This window comes from Dasypus novemcinctus, chromosome 24 (assembly GCF_030445035.2).
Source record: "Dasypus novemcinctus isolate mDasNov1 chromosome 24, mDasNov1.1.hap2, whole genome shotgun sequence".
Lineage (NCBI taxonomy): Eukaryota > Metazoa > Chordata > Mammalia > Cingulata > Dasypodidae > Dasypus > Dasypus novemcinctus.
The window spans coordinates 12,779,355-12,799,412 of record NC_080696.1 but is presented as its reverse complement, the minus strand read 5'-3'; the positions used below and the strand labels follow the sequence as shown (position 1 = coordinate 12,799,412).

At 35.4% G+C, this 20,058-nt stretch overlaps 1 protein-coding gene across 4 annotated transcripts in view; it reads right to left on the bottom strand.

The window, feature by feature from the left end:
• The window catches only part of MACROD2 (mono-ADP ribosylhydrolase 2), a 2,160,736-nt gene that overhangs the window by 1,802,346 nt on the left and 338,332 nt on the right, over positions 1-20,058 (bottom strand). The gene's annotated exons all lie outside the window — the stretch shown is intronic.

The window sequence follows — 20,058 nt, the reverse complement described above, 5'->3', positions numbered from 1 at the left end:
TTGCTAGATATTGCTACTTTTTCTCTGCTAACAGAGAAACATATCCAACTGACAATGAAACTTCATTCAGTATACATTTGCCATGTTTCCCAATGCTTTCTATTTTTTATTTCCTCTTATGGAACATAGTCATTTTTAAGGAATAACTTAAAGACAACTGTGATTAATAATAAATATGGGAATCACTTCCTGAATGAATTTTTGACTTTGCTTCTAAAGATTTCAAATAGTTCAGCTACATTTCTTCCATAAGTCAGGGAAGGGGCTAGATAGTTCCATAAAATCCCTATAAATATATAAGTTTATAAAAAAGCATAAACCAAGAAATAATACATTTATTATTTTCCAGTTACTATAACTTTCATGAGCACAGAAAATTTTATGTATATTCTAATACATCCCTTTTAACTACCTTTACCTGGGATAAGTTAGAAACATGTTCTACACCAGCAAAAACACAGACCACCAAGGGGGTAAGAGTTTATTTTTTACCGACACTTGCTATGAAATCCAAATATCAACAATACAAGTCACCACCTTATAGGAAACGAAATAAACTAAGAATAAGTTCTATAAGTTCCATACTAAATGTGCAGTCTTTACTGATAAAATAAAAGTAAATCAGACTCCAGTAGAGAAAATTATAGGAAAAATTCAGTCCTGAATATACAGCACATAGATATAACAAAAGCACAACTAGGGAAGCTAAAAAATATCTCCCTTGCTGAATGTTTGACAAAAATCAAAAATTGTTTTTGGGTGCAGCCACTTGAAACCACATTAAATCACTGCACTTACACTCTCGTTCCCTATTAAAAACAATACTGTGCTCTCTTTAGCAAGGTCAATTTATTAAAAGTATTTCCCTGTGCCAAAAGACTAGTAAAAAACTAAGTACAGTTTTTTTTTACTAAAGCACATGCCAATATGAAAATTTTCATATGGAATCCAAAAAGACCAACTTGCTCTAAGGCACTTGAAACCACCAATCCACTACTGAATGTACTTTTTATGTCAGCTCATGTGCTGCTAAAAATGCTAGGGGCATTTAAAATCTCATTTTTTCCCCTCCTACTTGGCATGATTAGCAAATCTAGACTTAGCATAATCTTGTAATTACTACTGCACTTTTTGACTTTGGACTTCCAGTTAGATTAGCAAAAAGTAACTCATGTTATCAATCACTTCCTTAAGAACTTCAAAGTTCTTTACAAATAGTCTTAACAAGCCAATGATCTTTACTGAGTGGATTCTATATGAAAAATAGCAGAGGCCTTGCCTTCAAGAACTATGTGCCCCTAGAGATTTAAGGCACTAACATAATCTAACAAAAGTTTACCGCTCCTGCAGTATAAAGGAAGAAAAAATTGCAACTATTTGGGTGAACTGAGGAAGACTTAAGGAAGAAGGTAAAATTAGGACTAAGTGTTGAAAGATAAGGAGGAATCTAAATTAGCAAGAAAAGCAGATGGAGAGAAAATGGTGAACAAAGTCATGACAGTAGGGGGAAAAGGGGCAATATTTCTCAAACCTGGCTGTGGTCAGAGTCACTCAAGGAGGTTTTTATTATGATAACCAGGTCTCAACACAGGACTACTAATTCAAAATTTCTCAGGTTAATGCTGGGCATTTACTTTTTTTTAATTCCAAAGGTATTCAATGCACACTGGGGTGAGGACCACTGATCTGGAGAAAGTCCAGTTGAAATACAAATTCCATGAAAGAGGTAAGGCTAGGAAGCTTTTAACGTCAGTTTTTGTAGTGTTTAATTCCAAGCTGAGAAGTCTGCACGATCTTGTTTGACAAAGGTTTCTGAGCAGGTGTACAAATAATCAATGTACTTTAGAAACATTTTCTAGTAATAAAAAATATTGCATGAAGGATGAATGAAGAGAAACTGGGTCAAAAACACCAGTTAGAAGACTATACAGAATTATAGGCATTGCCAGTAGAATGGGGAAAAAATGGACTAATTCAAAAGACACAGCAAAGATAGAATTTCTAGGAATTGGAAACTGAGGAAAGGGTTAGAGTTGAAGATGATGCAGATTTTTCAGCCCAGGTAAGAATGTTGGCAAGCCAATTAATAAAGTTGGAAAACACTGGAGGATAAGCAGATTTAAGAGATTTTTGTACATATTGGGTTTAAACAAGTGACCACACACGGTACAGGTTCCTACTTAATAATTATTAATAGTAACCTCTTTAACCCTCCAGCAGAGAGACCCACTGTTTAGATGATAAATTACAAATGCCTTAGGTTTAGAGTACGTTTATGCTATCCTTCTGGAAATGACTACTAGGAATTTGGAAATGAGAGTCTGGGGACATCAGGGAATGGAATCTATATCTAAGAAGTTCATTTTAAAGTTGAAAGGGTAGAATGAGGTCACAAGTGAACAGAGGGAGAAAGATGAACCAAAGGAACATTTACCCTTTGTAGAGGCAGAAGAAGGAAGAGGAGTCCCAAAGAAAATTAAAACAAGTAGTCAGAAAGGAGGAATAATAATCATGAGAAGAAAATATGAAGTCAAGGAGGATGTCAATTATGTAGTCAGGATAAAAACTTTGAAGAGGATACCAAAAACTTGAAAAGATGATACCTTTAGGGTGTGTGAGAGCAGTGTCTGATGAGAAATGAGATAAAAGCCAGACTCTAGCATGTGGATAAGAAGATAGACGCCATCATTAAGGCTACGCTTTTCAAGAGATAGAAGGTGAGGAGTCTTGGTTGGTCATGGAGAGTAGCAACACAGATAAAAAGGAAGGGAATAATCAAGAAGATTTATTCACCTCAGGAATAAGATGGAGTATAGAGGTATGAATCTACAATGATATTTAATATCAAAAAAGAAAAGGAAGATGTACAAGGGTTTGGTCCAAGCCCTGATTGTGACTTTAAGATGACTGAAGTAAACACTGTGACTGAGAAGTTGCAATTTTGGAATAGTCACCAGCAAAGAGAACAAAGTCACTGAGACAGATGGAAAGGGTTGGCATGAGGTAAAGTTTGTAACAAAGGCCCTAAGGAAGATGGGGAAATGCTCCAGAGATGGAGAGAGATGATGACAGGATAAGATGATATAGGTATGAAAGAAGAACTTCAAAAGAAAGGTTTTGAATTACAGTGACAGAAACATAAGAAGTTATTTATTAGGGTTGGGGGCAATTTTTTGAGACTCTCTAAGTCCCACACCTCTTCCCTCCCCTAGAGTTTCCTCAATTCGAGGTAGTAGGAGATACAGCAGGTAACAGGAAAGTTGTTATCCTCAGGGATATTGGAAAGAATGCCATGAAAAATGTTAATCACATGGGAAGGTGGAAACCAAAAGAAAAGGACTGAAATGGGCCCAGTACAAGCAATTAAAAGATGGGTCAGAAAGGAGGTCATACTCTTAGATGGAAAGGGACATGAAATGGAAAGGAGAGCAGGGGAGAGCACTGCACCTAATACTCTAACAGATGATCACAGTTGCAAAGGTTGTTGGTCATGAGAGGTCAGTGGAAACCCCTGAATAGTATAGACATTCTGAACAGATGAAAGAGAAAGAACTAGAATAGCCCACTTAAGCTTGCAATTTATTCTTTGAACATTAAAATGGAATTAAATCCAATTTATCTCAAAATATAAACTAAAAATCTGTACACAAACTTCACCAGACTTTCTCACAAGTATCACAGGATCCCAAGTGAAGGTGTAAGCAAATCTCATTATATGCACTTCCCACTCCTGACCCCCATCTTATTTTTATACTATATGGGTGAAATGAGATTAAAAGTGAACCACAGGATTGCCTATAAGGTTTTTTGTTTTGTTTTGTTTTGGTTTTGGTTTTTCTTTTTTATGAGTCTTCAAAAAGAAGCTTGTACTCACAGGGTTGTGGAAGTTGGCGATAATGGGATTTTACGGACTGATGTGAATTGTGCGCACGCATAAAAGCAGTGCTTCTTTTTCAGTTCCAGCTGTCTGGAATAGAGTGTGGGGGGGTGGGAGTGGGTAGGGCAGTCTAGGCAATTACTACCCAATGGAATTACCCTACTCAGTTCATTGGAACTCTGACGACTGCGACATTACAAAGCTGAGGCTAGTTCATATCAATGTTCCATTAAAAAACATGGAATCTTTTTCAATTACAAAATTCCACATTTTAATTTCCCAGATATGGTGATATATATAGTATGTACCCAGTAAAGTGAGGTAAAACAAAATTCTAACAAAATTCTGTCTTTTTAAACTGTGTTCTATAAACTTTAGCAATGTCTTACACATACCGTGGGCTTAATAAATGCCTAGTGATCATGCTGCTGCTGCTGCTGACACCACCTTTTGTTGAGGATTTTCCCTGCAAAATACAGTGCTAGAGTTTTATATATTTTAATCTCATTTAGTTCACACAATAACTTTATGGATAGGAATTACTGTCCTTATGTTCCAGATGAAGAAACTGTGGCAGGTTCCTTGAAAAAGAAAACCACAGTGCTTAGAGCTAAAGACTAACAGAAGGACCGATTTAGATTGGGTGTTCAAGGAAGACCTAAGACCTAAGAAATAGTCAAGCTATGTGAGGAGGGGGTGGAGAGTATTCTGAGCACACAGGAAACAGGATGTGTTAAAATTCCAAGTAGGGAATCAGCTTAGAATGTTTAAGGATTGATATAATACAGGTTGGCCCATGCCCAGTGAGCAAGACAGAGGCGAGTTCAGCAAGATGGGCTTTGAAACCAGGCCAAGGTAAGGAGTCTGAATTTCATTCTAGTGTAGAGAAAGCCATTGGAGGATGTTAAACATGATGAGGGAGATTATGTCTGGGGGTCGGGCTGTCAAAATTCAATCATAATAAGGTCACTCCAGCTGATGAATGGAGAACTGGTAGTATGGAACAAGATGGGGATATTAAGATGGAGAGAGGAGAAAAATGCCAGATATATTTTAGAGTCATAATGGAATTCTTTTGAAATTATATGGCTAGTAATTGATAGAACAAGGATTCTGCCTGTCTCTGAAGCTTAAGCTCTTAACCACTGTCTTAAACAGTGAGAAGAAACATTTCTTTAAGCACTTTAAAAAGGCGACTAAATACAGAAAAAAAAATGTATTTCCCTTACTGAGATAGCAACTAGAATACATTTTCAGGATTAAATCTTTAAACATTTAATGGGGGCAAATGTGACTTTTTCTCACCAAGTCTTACAGACTTCTGCCCCAATATCCCAAATGATGACTTCCAGTTTCCTTGGATTTTGCAGGCAAATTCATATGCCAATAGTCGATGTCTGTAAATGACCCTGAGAATATCTTTCCTGTAGCCTTCAATAAATTCAGAATTAGAGATCAAATCTTAATGTTTAAAATCACTACAATTTTTTGTTTTCCAAGAGCCATATTATTAAAGCATGTAACTTCCAAATTAATGAGGCTTTTTTACAGGCTTGGTGCTGAATTTGAGACATATTACCCATGAGAGTATTACTGACTTGTCTACAGAGAAAAAGAAATGCCAAGATTATTGAATAAATAACTGTGTAAAGTAATTCTGAAATGCTTTATTCAGAGTATACTTACCAGACATACATAAATACAGGTTATTATAGGCCTCTATTTACTTATATTTAATACATGTTTTTAACAAATATGTCATAGAATCTTGGAGATTTCATGAATTTTGGTAATATGTACTACACTAGCCTTTAATTAAAAAATTTAATTACCTCATTGATTTAAAACAGAAGATAAAATTTGGAAAAGAAAAAGGTTGTAGTTTATAACTATTTTACAGCTTCTAAAAAGTACGTAATGGGAAGTACATGTGGCTCAAGCAGTTGAGCTCCTACCTCCCACACAGGAGGTCCCAGTTTCAGTTCCCAGTGCCTCCTGAGAAAACAAAACAAACAACAAGAAAAACAAATGAAAAAAAAAAAAAAAAACCTCAGGGAAGTCAGTGTTGTTCAGTGGTTAAGCACTGGCTTCCCACCAACAAGGTCCCAGTTTCAATCCCTGGCCCCTGGTACTTCAGAAACAAAACAAAACAAAAAGTAAAAAAGTATATAATGGAAAAACATGGAGCTAATCAAAAATAAAAAAAATATGGGTCTAACTACTGAGTATGCATGGCTCATAGTACTCACCATATATTATTACTATTATTATCTATTAATATTATAAAATATTTTAATAAAGTATAATTATCTACCTCCTCCATTAAAATGAAAACTCCTTGAAAACAAGGAATATTTTTCCTGCTGTTTCACTGCTAAATCTCTCCAACATATAGAACAATGCCTGCCACCTATGAGGTACTCAAAAAATTTTTGTTGAATAAATGACCCTCAAAGAGTTGTATCCATAAGTATCATAAGAGACGATCTTCGTGTAAGCTCTTTGTAAACTATAAACTACTCTACTTGCTTAGAGTATTATCACCACCTTCTTGATACATATACCATTGACCATTTACCAAGCAATTTATATCCATTATCTCCTAATTTGCAGAAGAAACTGAAGCTCAAACAGTATGCAACTAGCCCAATATCATACATTAAAAAGATAGAATTAGAACTCGAACAAAAATGTTGATTTCAAATCCAGGTATCTTGACTCCAAATCTCTTGCATTTTTTATGTTTCTCTCTTTGTTGTGTCATGCTAATTCCAAGTGTATTTAAAAAATTAGAATTCTCTATTAAATTATATGTACAAGAGATAGTTGAGTTAAAGGTTAAGAGCACTGTTTTTGAATTAAACAAATCTGTGTTTGCATGCAGTTTCTACCACTTGGGGTGTGGCCTTGGGCACTTTAGCTAGCCTTTCCAAGCCTCAGTTCTACCTTCCTTCCGTAAAATAGGATAATAACAGTGCCTCTACAATAGAGAGGAATAAATTCTATATTTCAAATAAAGCACTTAACTCATACCTAGCTCTTAAAAAATACACAACAAATTTTATTTTTATTTTTGATGATGAAGAAATATTTGCCAAGTATCTGATATTAGAATTGATATTTGAACATAGAGTGGCAAAAAGTAGGAAGAAAGCAAAATCAACATACTATCTGCCTTTCTACTTATTTCTATTTTCCCTCTCTATTCTACACTGGCTTTACAGAAGCAAATGCTAACAAAGGCATATATTTTCTCTCCTCCCAACACAGGACTAGGCTGATTATATTCCTCTGCTATCCTTTGGTAAAGGTACAAGTGGGAATGTCAACTACTAAAAAGTGGAAGGAATAACACTTTTATATAGATTGCTATCGTATAGCTTATAGCTACATTTTCCAGAATCCCAAAACAACTTCTATTTAAATAAGGACATCTATTTAGATGGCTATTTGTTAAATCAAAATCACAGCACTACTAAAGTATAATAGCACATGAGAATTGGGGGCAATGTTTTGGATGAATTAGCTCCTGCTGGTGGGAATCATTTCTATTGGGAAAGAGTGTTAAAACCAGGTAAATGTCTAAGGCAACTAAGAACTTCTGTTTAAGCACAGCAGCGAATTACATAATGCAGGCCATTTCCTTCTAGTAGTAAATCTAAATTACCATGTTGTTGCTCTTAAAAGAGAGAAAGAGAGAGAAGTCTACTCTCTAGTTTTACGCACTTGTTTGTACAGGACTTTCTTATCTTCTACTTTATCAGGTGCTGATCTTTTCCAGAAATTTAGTTAACATGTTTCTTTCCCAAAATCCTCTCTTAATATTAGCTAATATACTTAAAGAGTTACGTCTAAGAGTGATAATTAGGTTTCAATATTTACTAAGGTATGACAGTATTACCTAGAAGAAGTGCACTAGTTCACAAGCACATTAAATTTTCTCACCTCCCCAGACAAATTTCACACATTCTTCTCCAATTCTTCACCTTTCCTTAGTCCTAGACAGAGAGGTAGCAATAGAAGCCATTAAAATCAATTAACACTTCACCTTAATTTTGGGACAAATAAAAGGAAAGAAGGCAGGCAATTCAAACTAAATCTCTAACAAGCACGAGAAAGCAAATTTCTAGTCATTTCAAAGTAATGGAAAAAATTTAATGGTGACAAAATTGAGACTATTTAATGCTCAAATGAAGGAAATTAAGTGTAACTGTTTTCCAAATGTTCACAAAGTACTTAAGTATTCACTAACTATACTATCCTTTAATATGAAGAAATATAAAATTAAGAATCCCTTAAACATATGCTAACCACTTTGCTATACTTTTAGCCAGTCTATGACAGATAACAGAGTAATCAACTTATACTTTTAAAAATCTTCTGGAAAAAGGAATTCTATAATATATTTCAGAAGCACTTCTAAAATTTAAAGTAGTTATTAGAGTTTTTAATGTAAAGGCGAAATGTAGACATTATTTAATGTGGGCATTAAAATGTTATATAATTACCTTCCAGAAAACCTCCAAACTTGCAATAATGACTGTTATTTAAACAAAATATTGAAGAGATGACAAAATATCAGCATATTTGAACCGGTCATTCCAGCATATGAGGGACAGTTAAGAGTATATTGTTTTGAAATTGAGCCAACCCAGCTTCAAATCACACTCTACCACCGACTAGCAAGGTAACTCAGCAAATTACTTAATCTCTCTAAATTTAGCTCTCTTAATCCTACTTTATAAGATTGGTAAATGAATAGTATAAATTTATGAAGTGCTTAACAGAGTAGTGCCTGACCATGAGTAACTAACTATAAGGCATTTAGTGTCTGTCGGCAATATACTTCAGGGGCTAATTGTGTGGACTCTGAAATCTGACTTCATAAATTCAAACCCAAACTTTCCCACCTGTTTTTCTGTTGGCCCTGAGCAAAATATTTCACGTCTTATACTAATACTAATATATACTTGAAAAATATTTAACAAGTGCTTTTTACACAGTAAATGCCCAATAAATGATAATATTTTTAATATTATTTCAACTGAAGTCTCCTTGAAGCTGAAATTTAAAGAGAGTATTATAGTGATTTTCTCTTCTAATGTTTGAGCTGACCAGCATTACAAATAAAGGAATGCTATCAACTCAATCCACATCCATAAATCATCCTTTTACTCCAATATGCAATTAGGCATTGATCAAACTCCTACTGCAAACTCACAAGTTTAAAGCTTCCCAGGCTTGTCTGACACATATCACCCAGAGATTGTGACTGAGCATGCCTGGGATGAGGCTTTGGGAGCTGTATGCAGATGAGTCCTACGGTTGGGCAGGTTTGGAAACCCTGAATTAGTTGAAACTGTGCCCAACCACAGAACCTAAGAAGAATATCTAGTAGTTACACTCACTGAAAAGAATTATTGTTTTACGGACATTATGTAATGGAAATGGGAATGATGTTAAAAAATTATTATTTTTATTCAACAAATATTTTGAGAACTTAGTACCAAATATTTATTGAAAACAATAGGGCATGTATTATGGTATAATTCACAAAGCACTGCATGAAGGTTAACTGAAAAAACAAACCTGTCCTTAAAATTCAAAATCATTTGGGAGGTGAGAGTGACAAGCAGAAATGAAAAGCAACACTATCAAAGGTATACATAATTACATGTTGCCATTTGTTGTCAGGAGTTCTGAAAATATTGGGATAAAGATTCTGTTGGTAAGACTTCTTCAGGAAGTCTTTGGCAGTTATTTATGACACTGCTGCCTTGGCTAATGAGCTAAAAATGCTAACAACTAAGACCATTCAAATAACAAGTGCACTGCAAAAATGATTTAAAATTACTTTTCCTTAGTTCTTCTGAACATCAGTCTTTGGAAAGAAATCATAGTTTATCTCACTTATGTAAAATCAGCACAAACTTGATCTGAATTTTCCCAAGAAAATGAATGAAGCACTTATAAGCTATATCATAATAAATGTTTATATTTTTCAATATAATTCATTATTAACTTTGTTAGGTAGTGTGGTCAAGGATTTTTAAAAATATTTTTTATTATTTGTTTATAACTGCTTAAGGTCCAAAGTAGTATTCTGAAAGGTAAAACTCCAAAATCATTCAATAATACTCTGTTATTTCCTGGTTAGAGAATTTTTGGAATAAAATGAATTTAGAATAAAAGAATTTGGAATAAAATGGATTTAAACTGCAGCCATTATAGCTATTCCAATAACAGTGGTCAAAAGCAACACGAGCATCTAATAAGTATTACTTAAAATATGACTCATGGGAGTAGACAAAACTTCAGGTTTTCCAGTATTCACTTAGGACTGTTATAATTACTCCTGGGTAGCTTTTACTGAGTGGTGATATGATAGGTGGATTTCTTTTCTTCTTTTTACTTTCCTGACTTTCCATATTTGCTATTAATAAGTATTGTATTTTTTGTATGACTGGGGAAATAATTCCTTTATCTAAAGATATTACCTGAAGAGACAGAGTCCTTTTATTAATACAGTAAGGCCATAAAAACTTTTTTCCTGAAGTAACAGAATCATATTTTCTCTCCAAGAAAAACTGTGTTGGGCTCTCTCATTTTGCCCAATAAAAATAATATAAGGAAAGCTAATAAAACAAGGGCTGAAATTCCATGTGCTATTTCCAAATGTAGGTCTTCAAACGTATGGTCTCCAACAGCAATGGTAAATGATGATAACATCAGTTTTACTAGAAGTTATGGTAGAAATCTTAATCATCTGCTGTGTGATCCAGAGATACCCAGGAACCCCAGTGAAGCTAGCAAATGAAAAATGTTTATCCTGTCTGAGAGGAGAGCCAACTCTTCTGCTTGGATGGCTACAGAAAGCATAGGTCAGAATCACTTTTGGAGTTTTACTACTCATCCTTTGCAATTTCCATTGCAATTTCCCACTCCCTCCATCTTTACTTTTACTTCCCTCCATCTTTACTTTTACTTCCCTCCATCTTTACTTTTACTTTTTTTCTTTTCTTTTTTTTTTTTTTAAAGATTTATTTTTTATTTATTTAATTCCCCTCCCCTCCCCCGGTTGTCTGTTTTCTGTGTCTTTTTGCTGCGTCTCGTTTCTTTGTCCACTTCTGTTGTCGTCAGCGGCACAGAAGTGTGGGTGGTGCCATTCCTCGGCAGGCTGCTCCCTCCTTTGCGCTGGGCGGCTCTCCTTATGGGTGCACTCCTTGCGCGTGGGGCTCCCCTACGCGGGGGACACCCCTGTGTAGCACAGCACTCCTTGCGCGCATCAGCACTGCGCTTGGGCCAGCTCCACACGGGTCAAGGAGGCCCGGGGCTTGAACCGCGGGCCTCCCATGTGGTAGACGGACGCCCTAACCACTGGGCCAAAGTCCGTTTCCCACTTTTTTTCTTTTCTATTCTCTTTTTAATTTGGCCTTTCTCCACAACCAGTTCCTTAGAACTCAAAGGCATTGCTGTTACCAATGATGGCTCCATGAATTCAAATTATAGACCTATCCTGGAATATGTGAAGGAAATGAGATGCCTTCCATGCAGACACACGTGGCCACTTCCTAGAGATCATCCACAATTGATGTGTTTAGGGATACTGTGTATATGAGATGGGTTTAATCATTTCTTGAACATATGTTGATATGATAAGTCCTGGTTACCTGATTTAGGTAGCAGTAAGGGTCCAAAAAACAAAGCAAAGAACTCACTGTGAAGTCTTTAAAAATAATAAAACCCTCACAGAAAGATATCTATCAAAGTGAGTTCAATACAATGATCTGGAAAAAGTCAGAAGATGTAAGTCATTTTAATACAGCACTTTCAGCTACTTAAGATCCAGATTCCACTGTTCACTGTGAGATTTCCGCTGCATCGCAAAGGAAGTCAGTAACACCCAGTGACAGAGCTCTCTGAGGTTCTCAAACTGAAATCTGTTTGCTTTGGGTTTATATAGTGCAGAAACAACTTAGGAGGCAAATAACATAAATGCCATCACCACGTTCCAGTCCAGAAGTTTTTATTACAGCAAGTTTAGCTCTGGGCAAGCTGCCGCAATCAGCACATTGTGATGGCAAATATATTGACTATGTTTTCCTCCTAAGCAGAATGTAGCACTTGGGCTGCTCCTGAGAAGGGCTCATGAAACAGCTCTAATCAACACATTATGGTTGAAACAGCTAGATGTATCACTCACATTTTTTATGGTTTAATTGTCAAAACTGTTTGCTTTCCATATGAACACAATCAACTTTAACTCTCTGTAAAATCATACAAACAAGTTCAATTGACATGACAAATGATCCCTTCCCTTTTACCACCAAACAGATCTTCTAAGATTATAACTCAAATGTTAGAAAACAAAAAAACTAGAAGTGAATGCAAATGAAAAAATAATTTACCAGAATGAATTCTCAGAAGCAAAGTTAAAATAAGAGAAAATTTCTCTGCTTTTTCCACAAATATGTCCAAAACCATTGGTAATGTTTACTGAGATCATGGCAATACAGGGCTTAATAAATGAGTGTCTTCTAAAATTTGGAAAACTTAATTATCTTCCTACTAGATTACTGTTTTCTCATCATCTGACACACTAATTTACTAACCTTAAATTTCGTAGCTCTAATGAGCTTGACAGTTTTCATTCTAGTTTATATGCAAATGGCAAAGTTTCTTAAATCAATGAAAATAAATGAATAACTACCAACATTTCATTTGAAGAGAAAATGAATAGATGAAGCCAATCACATCTTCCAACTTGGTAAAAAATATGCAAATTTCACCAAAGATATAGTGAATAAAAACTAAAAGGTGAAAAAGTACCTATCTCTTATCTAAACATGATATCAGTTTAGGACAAGATTCCAATGCCTTTGACATTCCCCAACAAAAATTAGGATGACAAATACAGAGGTCCTTTTGGCTCTTGAATCAATATTAAGATTTCAAATCTTTATGTCAATTTTATTATTAACAGGGATAACATCTCATCCTCATATTATGTGGAGATTTTCGAATTCACAGTAAGCTATTACCAAAAAAAGCAGTCCTTACTTGTCCACCTTTGTTTTACTTCCTTCTTTAATTAAGAAAATTCCCTTCTTTCTTCTCAATATTGTGTATATTTGTGTGCACACATGTGTGTGTCTGGTCCATGGACCACCCTTTGAGTAGCAGTGAATAGCTAGGTTCTAGCTGTAGTGATTCATATCCAGCTCAGGTCTGACTATGGTTTCATGTCAATTAGTGGCATTTGCTCCTCTAGTTTAGGTATCCGTGGAGACAAATTGGGGTCCTATGGCTGACTGGCACTTTTGGGATAGCTGTAGCAATTCAAGGACCTCCCAGTTAATTAATATTGGTGTGGTTTTTTTTTTTTTTTTTTTAGCCCAATCTGCAAAAATTTGGAGGGGAGAATATTAGAGTCATGTCTTTCTACCTCTCTCCTATCTAAGATCTAGCTGCTTGCTGTTTTTGCTCCTCCGGGACTTGCCCTCTCCCCCCTAGAAGATAAGAATTTTAGCTTCTCTCTGTTTGAGAATGGGGTACTGGTTTGCCTTATGCTAAAATCTATACTATTATGGGGTACAATTCCATATGACTTTTATGTTTTATCATTATTTCAGTAAAGCATTTTAAAATTATATCCTCCAGGACCAGATGAAGAAACACAGGCTGCATAATAATCATATTATAAGAGAACTAAATAACAAAACCCAAAACTTGATCAGCAACAACATAGAGGGAAGTCTCTAACAGCAAATCACTGGACTTTGTCCTCAAACTAAAGCTTTTCAAGATTTTTTTTTTCAGTAAATTGGATAATGGCACAATCCCTTTTTACCAAGAATTGAATCTTAGAGACAGAATTAAAATGTTTAATGGCAGAATTAAAATCCTTGCATTCATACAAGAAAAATTATTAAGTCAATACTATGTGTTTTGTAATAAACCCCAGGCAATATATAAACCAAGAATATAGTGTATCTTCAAGAAATGTATGACCTAGTAAAAGTGATAGAGAAATAAACTAATGCTAGAATATGAAAAGTCCTACAATAGAGGAATGTATACATGAGTATGAAAGACAGAAATGTTACCTGCCTCCCACTGAGTCAAGAAAGATTTGGGATAGAAAGGTAGAAATACCATACAAACAATTGTAATTATGGGTCTGTTACTTAGAACACACATCTCCCTTGAGATAAAGATTTGGGAGAGTCATTAAAGCCATAGGTATAAATGAGATGGATCACGAAGATTATATAGAAAAAATAGTTAAATGCCATGGATGGAACTTGGTGGAATAAAGTAACTTAGACCTGGGCAGAGAGAGTGATACTCAAGAAGACAGAAAAAGAAGAACCCCACTATTCCCTAAATGTTGTAATTTCTTGGGATTCTCTTCTAGGCCCCTTCTTTATATATAAACTTGCTGGGCAATCTCTTCCATTCTTTTGGTTCTAATTACCATTGATAATATGTTACTGGCTTTCAAGTCTATATCTATGAATCGATGATCTCTCCTGAACTTCAAACCAGAATCAGGACAGATGGATGTCACAGAAATCAAAAGAGAAGATGATTTTCAAAAAAGGGGATAATCAATATTCCCAATTTTTGGAGGCAAAGTCAAGAAAGATAAGTAATGAAAAGTGTCCATTAGATTTGAGAAGAAGAGCTCTTTGTTGACTTCAGAGAACTTTTGATGAAGCAGTAGGGACATAAAAAGAGAGAACAGGATATTCTTCCAAAAAAATTGACTATTAAGAAATAGAGCTAAGATCATAGTTAGGAGTTAGGGAAGAAAAAATAGAGAGAGAGAAAGAGAAAGTTTTAAATGGAAGAAACATGAGTAGGGTCATGTTGAAGAAAAGGCAAAAGAAAATGTGAATAGATCAAAGTCTTGAGATAAAGAAGATTAAGTGGGATCCACAATGAAGGTAAAAATATTTACCCTCAAACACCAGGAGAATCATTTCTATGGCCCATGAAAGAAAGAAATATATGTAAATGGTAAATATGGTAAATGGTCAGGGAAAGAACTTTTCTCTGGTAGCAGAAGAGAAAGTCAGACAGATTCCAAACATGAAAAGGATTTAATGTGTCATTACTGGTTTTGAAGATAGAGAAGGTCATGTAGAGCTGAGCATAGCCACCTGATGACAACCAGGGACCTCAGTCGAACAACTGTACAGAACTAAGTTCTGTGAACAATATGAATTAATTTGGAAGATGATTCTTCTCCAGAGCCTCTAGATAAGAGCCCAAAAGGTTCACATCTTGATTCCAGTCTTGTGAGACCCTGAGCAGAGAACCCAGTTGAACCTGGTAACTTCTGATCTACAGAACTTTTAAATTACAAATGTCCTGTTTTAAGCTGATAATTTTGTGATTTGTTACACAGAAATCAAAAACTAATACATTTTCTATACAAAATTCTTCCATCAAAAAAAAAGGGTAAAAACTGATTTCCTACACTATTTCAAGAAAATGATCTAATCTAAAAAGAATCAAAGGGTCAAAAACTCTGACAGATTTCACAGTTATTGCTCCTAACAGATCTGAATCAAAATAAAGTTCATATTTTGCACGTATATATGAATTGATTTCTATAAACCCATGCTGTGTGTATTAAAAGGACTAACATAGCTATTTCAAAAGAGGTAAACATGTTAGATCAATATACCACAACATATCTTAGGAAATGTAAAAAATGCAATCATTTAAGGGGATGACAATAAACTTTTCCAATTTAAATCTCTGGTAGAATAAAAAACATCAAGTATGAAAACAGATATGAGAATCAATAGATACAAAGTTCTTTTTTTTTTTTAACAAGAAATGATAAGGAATCAACACAAATGATCACCATTCATTTCTCAGTATGTTGCTTTAGAGAAATCTCCAGGATTTTTTGTTTGTTTATTTTTTGGCACTTCATATTTACTTCTCAGTGCTTACATGGATATGATAGTTCATGAACACCTGGCAGTCCTGTAAACCTACATTAAGAGGTTTATTGCACTACAACCTCTAAGGCAATCAAACTAATAAATCTTTTTCTTCCCACTGCAGATAGTTCGTCTTGAAATAAATAAAAAAATTCAACTTGCCACCAATACTTGGTGTACTTTCATTTTCTTTTATTAAAACAATTAAAGAGATTAAGTACATTTAAAAATTATACTTTTCATATGTAAATCTTTATTCAACCCAAGAAGAGACAGCATAATATAGTGGTTAAATGTAGGTTCTAGAATTCATTTTTCTGAGTTTAAATCCTAGATATGCCACTTGCTAGGTGTCTGATCTTAGGCAAGTTAGATAATTTTTCTGTGCCTCCATTTCCTTTTCTGTAAATGGGAAGAGTAAGAATATGTACCTCTACCTTGTAGGACCATAGTGAAGATTAAATGAGTTATTATGTAAAAGGTCTTTACCACAGTGCCTGGTATATATTCAGTGTTCAGTAAATTTTACCTATTATTAATAAAATGGTCAAAGCTTTTCCTTATAATCATTTCATTCCTTTAAACAAAATTAGACATCCCAACAATGGATACATTTTTCATAATGAAGTAATTGTGCAACAATGGTAGCTCACTACAGACCTTTACCTGTTTCCCATTACTTCTGCATCACACCCAGGGCCTTTTATTCAATGGCTGCTTTCAAGAGAAATCAGACTATGGAAAATATAGGAGGCACTCTGAGCCCAGCCCAGCTGCGTTTCAGACTTTAGTCCAGAAATGCAGTCCAAAGCTGTTTCAATCCTTGAGCTAGGTGGATTGACCATCTCTGTGTTTGAATCCTACTTAAAAACAGAAGCCAAGGAAGACCCCAAAGCACATAAAGGATACAGTAGGACACAAATGAAAAGTTTGTCAATTTCTTAAAGTTTCCATTCGAAATAAATGCACCATGAGCAAATAAAAGAGTGTTTCCTTTTGCACACTTGAACTAAATGAAACCACCATGAGATAACACATACCAGCAGTAAAAAGCATGAGCACTGAAATCAAACAGACATTTTTTCAAGGCCCTCCTCTCAGTCTCAGTTTCCTCATGCCCAAAATGGAAATGTTAGTATGCAACTTCAGAGAGTAGTTGTGAGAGATACATGGGATAATGCATGTATGTACATAGAGTGTGTGGTGCATAATAAGCTTTGATAGACATTGGCTGTTCTCAATTGTAAATGTATGTTACTTCTAAATGAAATAATTTTTTTCCCCGTAAAAACTATGGATTTGATAAGCCTCTCTCAAATACTAATAATCTCATCTTATGATTAGGGAGATCTTATACATAGGTAAAAAACTTTTTTTGCAGAGTTGGTGGGGATAGGAAGAGAACTACACTGGCAGCTCAAAGGAATGATTCAGAAAAGCCATATTGCACCTTCATATGATATTACAATCCTACATTATTCTATTGAGATTCTTAGAATAAATTCATGAGTCTCACATAGCAGAATGTGAAATTTAGTTAATTTAAAAAATCAACTTAAAAGAACTCATCTTTGTCACATTTCTCAAAAGGAAAGATACTGCCCAAAAAGTATCTCAATCCCTAATCTTTATGAGTGGAATAATGCCAGTTGTCTCTCTATGATATATACATTGTATGCAGTAGCTAATTTTTAAGTAAGCTACTGCCTACATAAAATATTCATGGCCCTCTAGGTTTGTCAAGCTTCCTATTAAGATACCAAAAATTTTATTAGCTTCTAACACATAAAAGAATGCATTTTTCATGCCACTCTCTTAGAACACCAGAGGAAAAAATAGTGCCATTCAAAACTCAAGTCAAGCCTTGACATATGCTACTGCTTACTAAAGATGTGTGAGAAGACTGTAATTCGGATGTTAAACCCCGGGTTCTAAGATGTTCTCAAAAATTCTAGAAACTACTTATCCAGCAGTCCTTTCATTTATCTTCTAAGAAAAATTCAACCCACCAGTGACTACTATACACACACACACGTACATACAAACACATACAAACTAACTGGAAAGAAACTCTTGAGTGACTACTCATCCTATCTTCTTCCATCTTTCTAAGAACTACGTTCATTAAAAAGTTAAAAAAGGAACTCGTTTTGGCTGAAAAGCTATAAATAAATGTTAGATACTTAATATCTAATTTATTACCTCACTATTCTTAAAGGCTTCCTCTTTCTATTGATGTGTCCCCATTTGGGACCTAGGCAAAAAGAGCACTTGACTGCCCTATAAAGCTCAAACCTAAAGTTTATTCACCACTTCAGAAATAATGTAAAATGAACATGGTAATTTATTCCAATATTTTCATAACTCTTCCAAATAGCATGTATTTACCCAATTTAAGTGAGGGTAAAAGAGAAAAGGGAAAGACAGTCTATGCTGCATTTTTGAAAGGGATAAAAACAAGTTGGAAGACACTGCCAGCAGGCACATAATGTCCTTCTTGATGATCATTACCTTCCGCAGAACTACTGCAGGTGAGTCCTTGCTGGACCATCTGACCACCACCCCTTCCATCACTGTCCATTATCACATTCCTGGCAAAATGATCATCTAAAATATAATTCAGATCATATTACCTTCCTGCTTCAAAACCTCCTTTGGTTTTCCATTGCAATTGGAATAAAATCCAAACTCTTTACAGTGGTCTTCTGGGCCCTCCATGATCTGGCTCTTGCCTACCTCTCTGAACTTATCCCTTACCACTCTGGCTTTGCCCACTAGGATGTAGCTGCCCTGGTTTTTTTGTTGTTGTTGTTGTTCCTCAAAGGGGTCAAGCATGTTCCTCTTCTTGAAATAGTCTTCCCCCAGATCTTCACCTGGCAGACTCCCTCTCATCAATTCTCACCTGAACTGTCATCTCCTCAAATGGGCTTTCTTTAATTACCCTTACTAAAATATGGTGCCCACAACCCAATCCCAACTCATTAGTTTCTATCCCACTTTTTCTTTTCTGTTTTCTTCGTAGCACTTGTTTCTACCTAAAATTTGATGATTTGTTTATTTGAATATTTGTTAGCTATTCCTCACACTGAATTATATACTCATGGATGGCAGAAACTTTTTTCCATCTTGTTCACTGTTGTATTTCCATGGCCTGACAGAGTGCTTGATATATAGTACATACTCAATAACATATTTGTTGGATATGATTAAATGGTTATGTTAATGTGTGGCTCTCTTTTATATTTGACAACATCACTGGGCTGTGACCGCTCTCTTAATTTTCTTAATTTTCTGAGCTTCCTGGGAGCAGAGGCTTGTTGTACTCACCCCTGCACCCCCAGTGCCTAGCCTAGACACTGGTACATATAATTGCTTGACAAATCAATCTGTTGAATATATGCAGGAATGAATGACTGTTCTGTTTCCTTTCCTGACCTGGCCAAGGTTAAGAATGGATCCTGCAACTGTGGTTTACAAATGTAGCCAAGGCATACATGGAAAAAAAGGTGTAGTAAGCATTGTTGGTACCTTGCTCAGATTCCCTTTACCCAGGGTTTCCCAACCTTGGTACTACTGACATTTTGGATTGGATAATTTTTTGTTGTAGATGTTTAGAAGCATTCTTGGGCTCTACCCACTAGATGCCAGTAGCAACACCATCAGTTCCCTACCCCAATCAGGACAATCAAAAATGTTTCCACACATTGTTGAATGTCCCTGAGTGACAAAGTAGCTCTCTCCTGCAGAGGACAGCTTTAGGTAATGAATGAATGGGATGAATACAAGATACCAGTCCCCTTGACTCTAGATGGGAAAACTCTGAAGTATTAACCATGCTCTAGAGCTCCCAATAGGATCTAGACTTCAAATGAACTATCTTTGCTTAGCTTTCCACCCCGCCGCCTCCCCGCCCTGTCTTACTTCCCTCACTTTCACAGATAATTCTCTTGAGAGTAATCCCTCAATAAACCACTTAAATAAAAATTCCTGTCTCAGGGTCTGTGTCTAAGGAACCCAACCCAAGACACCAGGCAATCCAGTTTAGCCTCAAAATTAAGTAATGGGTAAGCTGAGTTGGCAAGGAGAAAAAAAAGTAGGATAACACTTAGAAAAGCACTAAAAATACACCCTGCAAATCTGAGAGACAGATTTTTATTCAAAAAGTTAAATGGTATCTGATCTTTCTCCAGAAACAATGCAATACTTATTCAGTATTTGTTG